A 6,569-nucleotide genomic window follows, 5' to 3' on the forward strand; every position below is an offset into this window, starting at 1 on the left:
CCTCCACTTAGTGTACGTCTGTGCCCTTTTAGATTTTGTTTGGCTATTCTAGTATTTACCTCAATATATATATTGCGGTGAAACTTACATCCCAATCTACCTTAATTCATGTGTATTGTGACAAATACTAAAGTACCCAAACAAAGCCTTAGTCTCTAAATAGTCCATGCTGAATGGGACCCTCTCGCACGGAGAGCTTTAATCTCACCCCTTTATTATTAATTGTGTTTATCTATGAAACTAATTATTTTAAGCTTTTTTTATCGATAACACTGTATATTACGATAATATAAATGTTGTGTATTTTTAAACTTTAAAAACTGATATAAAAATATCAAATAGTTGAGTTACAATGTATATAGAGAGAATGGTCGGAGAGAAGGTGAAATATGTTGAAGAATCTTTTAGAGAAATGTATTCAAATGTGAATAGAAATACGAATAAGGAGATTTGGAAGAAGGAAACGTCGGATTCAACTTTAGACGACCTCCGACCGTTCCTCAATGGCATCACCCTCCCATCAACAGTGTGTATGTCCGATGACTAAAAGCATCCACCGATTTCCCCTAAGTCACACTCTTGCCCCAGTACGATAGGGAGATATGCCGCCATGACGTCCTCTGGCACCCCGGCAGCACGGGTCGCCGTCGAGTAGATGGCCACCCAGTCGTCGGGGTCCAGCTTGGCCTCATACCTGTCGACGTTGGAGACCTTGAAGTTAGGACCGCCCACAGTCGGGGGGGGTGAAGGACGAGACCCCGAGCATTCCCTGGGCTTCTGTGATGTCGACGCGGGCGTGGTCCCGTGGTGGCGACGGGTGACACGGATCTTCTAGCCGATCCTGAGACGATTGGTGTGGAGACAGGCTATTCGTCGAGGCGGTGATGGAGTTGGCTTATTCCGTGGCCAGCTGTTCCGAAACGACATGGTCTCGCTCGTACTCCTCTCGGCGCCTTAGTTCTTCCTCGTGTCACTGGGTGCGCGATCCCTCGATGTTGGCCCATGCATCACGTCGGATATTGATGTGGGGATGGACATCGCCATCGGGGTGGGCCGATGGAAGGAGGTGGTTCGCCACCTAAGTGAGGGCTTGCCGGTAGCACTCGTTCTCAGGCATGAGAGGTAGATCGTTTGCCATCTTCGCTAACACGCCTCTGACCTGACTCGGAGTTTGCATGGCCTGGGTGAACTCAGGTTGCAGGTCGCAGGAAGAGGTAGATGCTCGCGTGAGGGCCCGATGTTACACCAGGCTGCCTCACGCTCACGGTCCTGGGCGAGGCGGTAACTCCGACGGCTGGAGTTTCTTTGCAGGCGAAAACCCAGGTCATTGGGAGTCTCTCCGACCTCGGACGCCTTGTCCCGGGAAACTAGTTGAGTCGGGTCCTGTTCCCTGATTGCGTGGTGACACCAGATGTTGCAGTGGCGATTCCACCGGCGACACGACTCACATTGCGGGGGCTCGTCCCCCTGTACTGTTGGTTTGTCATCCGATACAGGGTCGATCTCCACTACCGCGTTGATGCAGAGGACGTCAGGGTAGTGGAGCAGGGACCCCGGCACCACAGGGGTGACAACTTCTCCTGGGGCCGAGTCATGCCGACCCTAGGAGCAGTGGGGTCTTGGTCCCATCCTTCCTGTGAGTGATTCGGGTCTAGGCCCGAGTCAGTGAGGTGAATAGCGGGGTCCGCTGCGTCGGGACCGTCATGACGGCCGATCGTGGTGGTGGTACTAAGGGGACCATGCACGATGCCGACACGGAGGTGGCCTGGCACAATGCGTGGTTGGGTCAGGGTCCTAGGGTTCGGGGACGTGCTAGTGCGGGTCGAGCTACGATCAATTAGGGTTTAATCGTGGCCATCACCGAGGCTGTCGCAGATCTCGACGAGGGCCTTCTCTCGACGAGGTTGGTGATGCGAGAACTCGGAGCGTCTTTCTCCATGTCCGCGACACGGTGCATAGCGCCCCTTCGTCGGCGACGCAGGAGAGGGATCCAAAGTGGAAGATCTCCCTGGTGGTGAAGTTAAAGGAAATTTTGAAGACAACAACCATAGAGCTATCGTGAATCAACGTTGTGCCCCCTACCTAGGGCACCAACTATCGGTGTTTGGTACCGATGACGCACTATGGGACAATGGGACATACCACGCAGTGCTTTTGATAAAACGATGATGTCAATCGTAGCTCGATGGTTTATGCATGGTACGACAGAACACAATGAATTATACAGGTTTGGGCCGCCAAGAGGCGTAATACCCTATGTCCTTTGAGTTTCTGGTGGTTGTATTGCCTTTAGTTTGAGGATTGCAAGTGATTGCTGAAGGTAGAAGATGAAAGCGATGAGTGGATCTAGCTAGGTCTAATGGAGTCTCATGGAGTATCTAATGTTTTCGTAGGAGTACCTCCTTAGCCTTATATAGCCGGCTGAAGAGATAACCATGTACATATCAGGATTCTCTACTCATCTACCCACATTTGCTATAGGTGCAACACGTCCTCCATAGTTTGGTTAGTTTTTCGTGAGGCTTGCATGGGACGCATCTTCGGGGATCCCCTTGACTCGGCACGTGACCACTTTAGTCGGCTCCAGTTGCATCTTTCTAAGGCCCACGACATGTTCTATAGATGACCCATCGAGGGCCTTATAGGCGGTTCATGAAGCATATCCATGTCATGAGTACCTGGGGGATATCCATCCCCCACATGTGGGAAAGGGAGAGAAGGAGAGGGGTTGGCAGTGGCGGCGGCGTGAGTGAGGGAGAGGGGCGGGGCCACATGGGTGGCGGGGAAGGGGGAGGCTGGGGGCGGGGAGGGACGATGGATGATCCACATAACATTGCACATTGGATTTGAGTAAGGGAGATGAGGTTATCCAGCGATCTGAATCGATAGTTTTGATGGTGTGTTAAGTCTGCGTGCAATTTGTTTGGTGGATTTAGTGGATTTATGGGTGTGGGAGTGATTTAGTTGGGTAGGTTTTACAAAGTTTAAACTTTATGGATTATATAGTGGTATAGATATATTAAGAAGTTGGCTGCAAATATCATTATAGTGAGTCGACTATATTATTAGTCTTGCACGACCATATTTCAAACTTCGCTCTAAGAATGGTACAATCTACACGGCCATATGCATGGTCTGCGGTTTTAGGTTGTCTCCCGCAGCTATCCTATCTCATCCCCCTATTTCAAACTTTAATATAAAAATCTTCAACAGGAGTCCTAAAAGGAGTCCTATTTTGAAATATATGACAATAACACTAAAACCATGCTCCAACATAGGTCATATGTCACAAAAATCAGTTATAGGACTCGGTCTCTAGCTAAGTTCCTAAATATAGGACATATATGCTGGGGCCTTAACCTCACTTTATACATTATTCCTAACCATTTATTTCATAAATAACATGATTTATTTCCTAATAACATGATATATAACTTAATTGTTGGAGCTACAAATATTTTTGTGGCCCTAAATACTTCAAACCGAGTTCTATTTTAATTTTGAGGACTTTCACTACAGGAATCAGGAAGATTCCCGTCGGTCAATTTAATTCCCGTCGGCCTTTGCGCGGGCCGACGGGAATAAGGTAACTCCCGTCGGCTTAAAGCCAGCCCACGGGCTTTACTTTAACTCCCGTCGGCCCAGCCGCCAGCCGACGAGAATTAGTTAACTCCCGTCGGCCCTGACGCCAGCCGACGGGAATTAATGCTTTATGTGCCGGCGGTCATCCCGCGCGGCTCATTTCCTCTCTTCTCTCGGTTTCCAAGCCTCGTACGCCGCCGCCGGAGAAACGCCGCCCCCGACGCCGGCCGCCGCCCACCACCGCCCCGGCCAGCCGCCCCGCGGCCTAGGAGCGCGCCCGCTACCGCCCCGGGAGCGCCGCCCGCAACCGCCACCGCCCCGGAGCGCCGTCCGCCGCGCCGCCTCCGCTCCTGTAGCGCCGCCCGCCGCCCGCCCACGCCTCCGGAGCGCCGCCCACCCACGCCCCCGGAGCGCCGCCCGCTCCCGGAGCAACGACCGTCGCCCGCCCCGCCTTCGGAGCGCCGTCCGCCGCGCCGCCGGCCCCGAAGCGCCGTCTACAGCCCGTCCCCGTTGCGCCGCCCGCCCCCGAAGCGTCGCCCGCTGCTCGCCGCCACCAACGCCGCCGCCGCGGAGCGTCGCAGCCGCCCCGGACCGTTAAGGTATATTTTTGTTTGAATTATTTAATGTAAATGCGAGTGTTATTGTTAAATGTGTGTATAAATGTTTATTTTCGTTGGTTTTTTATGGCCGACAGGAGTTAACTTTCATGTGATTAGAGTTAGTTTAGGGTGTGATTAGAGTGTAATTAGAGTTAGTTTAATATAACATGTGATTAGAGTGTGCATAGAGTTAGTTTAATATCACATGTGTGCCTTGATGTTACGTATAAGTATTAATTCTATTATTATAATAAATTTAACTTATTCTATTAAATTGTTGAATTTGATGTTATTTATTGAATAGATTTAACTTATCATATTAGGTTGTATGAAGGTTTCGCTATTGATAAATTTAATGTTATTTATGTATATAACTATATATTTATGTATATATAGTTTTTATGTATATATATAGTTATTTATATATATATATAGTTTTACTACTTACCTATATATGTATGTGTTACGTTTAGAAACGTGATATTGTCTCACACACTCTTTACTCGTACACACAGCCGCAATAATGGGTGATAGACGTGATTGGATGTATGAAGGTTTCAAAAAGGGTGGGTGTCACACAAGTGAATGGTTTGCCAAGACGCAGATGTTTCTGGACCATGCAGCTGCTTTGTCACAAATAGATAATATTAGGTGTCCATGCAATAAATGTAGAAATATGACGAGCCACACCAAGAGGCAGGTCACACTACACCTGTGCTCGCATGGTTTCGTGCCAGGCTATAAGGTCTGGTATCTCCATGGTGAAGATGTTGAACGAGCAGCAAAAGTAGAAGTTGATGACGGTGAAGATGATGTTGATAGGATGGACCAGATGCTTGAGGATCTGCAGCCTGAACTGGCACCAGATCATCATGATTCACCTACACCGGAGGTTCAGAAGTTCTTTGACCTACTTAAAGCGTCAGAAGAGCCTCTTCACGGGCACACTAACGTGACCATGCTCGAATTCGTGACCCGACTGATGTCAATCAAGTCCAAGTTTGCATTTTTAATTAATTGTTACAAGGAGCTTGTGGATTTGATTAGCGAGGTTCTTCCTACGGGTCACAAGATGCCCAAAGACATGTACCAGTCCAAAAAATTGCTTGAAGGTCTTGGTATGGAGTATGAGAAGATTGATGTTTGCCAAGACAACTGTATGCTTTTTTGGAAGGAACATGACAGAGAACAGAAATGCTTAAAATGTGGGAAGTCGAGGTACGTGGAGCTTGTAAATGAAGATGGGGAGAAGGTGGTGACAAAGGTTGCACATAAACAGCTTCGGTACATGCCTCTCACTCCTAGAGTGAAACGTTTGTTTCTCTCGAGGAAGACCGCTATGCACATGAGGTGGCATAAAGATTGTACGGACAGACAAGATGGGTTAATGGTGCACCCGTCAGATGGTGATGCATGGAAGGCTCTTGACAAATTTGATCCAGATTTTGCCAGCGATGCAAGAAACGTTCGTATCGGCTTGGCAACTGATGGTTTCACGCTGTTCAATATGACCGCTGCGTCGTATTCATGTTGGCCTGTCATTGCCATACCGTACAACCTTCCACCTGCTCTTTGCATGAAATATGAGTTTATGTTCCTATGTCTTGTTATACCTGGGCCTGAGCATCCTGGCGTACGCCTCAATGTGATGCTTCAACCACTGATTGAAGAGTTAAAGAAGCTATGGCAAGGTGTGGAAGCTTATGACTGCTTCAAGAAGCAGAAATTCAATCTTCGTGTTGCATATCTGTTCTCGGTTCATGATTTTATGGCGTATGGTAATATAACTATTATGTGTATTGTTAATGTTTTTGTGTAATGCAGGAATTGGGAGGACCTGTCCTTTGACGGCAAGGGACACCACACTCAGGTTAACCTTACGTTGGGTTCTCTTTGCCGCCTTCACTACCTTGGTATAGTGAAGGTGTCAAACGGTGATACCGAGGATGAGGTGCTCGTTAGTACCTGGGATGAGTACAAGTTTAAAAAGGAACGAAACCACACCGACAGACAGGGACTTGTGCGTAATGACTTTTGGGTATGAATTCTTTATTATTTTTGTTATGTTTCTTAATATTGTAAATCTATGACTTATACCATTGTATTTGTATTCTTTATGTTGTAGCTTCGATATCGGTTGCCTGACGGAGAGGATTACATGGGGCACGCTGAACGTGTCTTGCAAAACAATGCAAAGAAGCTGGTAAAGGATGCCATATACTATGCGAGAATTCAGGCTACAAACCTGTATTTTCAAAAGCATCCGGAAGAAGCAGGCCCCTTGAATAAAAAGGAAGGATCCTCAAAGATATATTTGACTGAGGATCAATATCGTGAGGTTAGTATTCAATTTGTTTTACCCTTTATATTTATTGTTGTGATTGATAT

The sequence above is a fragment of the Zea mays genome, chromosome 7, assembly GCF_902167145.1.
Source record: "Zea mays cultivar B73 chromosome 7, Zm-B73-REFERENCE-NAM-5.0, whole genome shotgun sequence".
NCBI lineage: Eukaryota > Viridiplantae > Streptophyta > Magnoliopsida > Poales > Poaceae > Zea > Zea mays.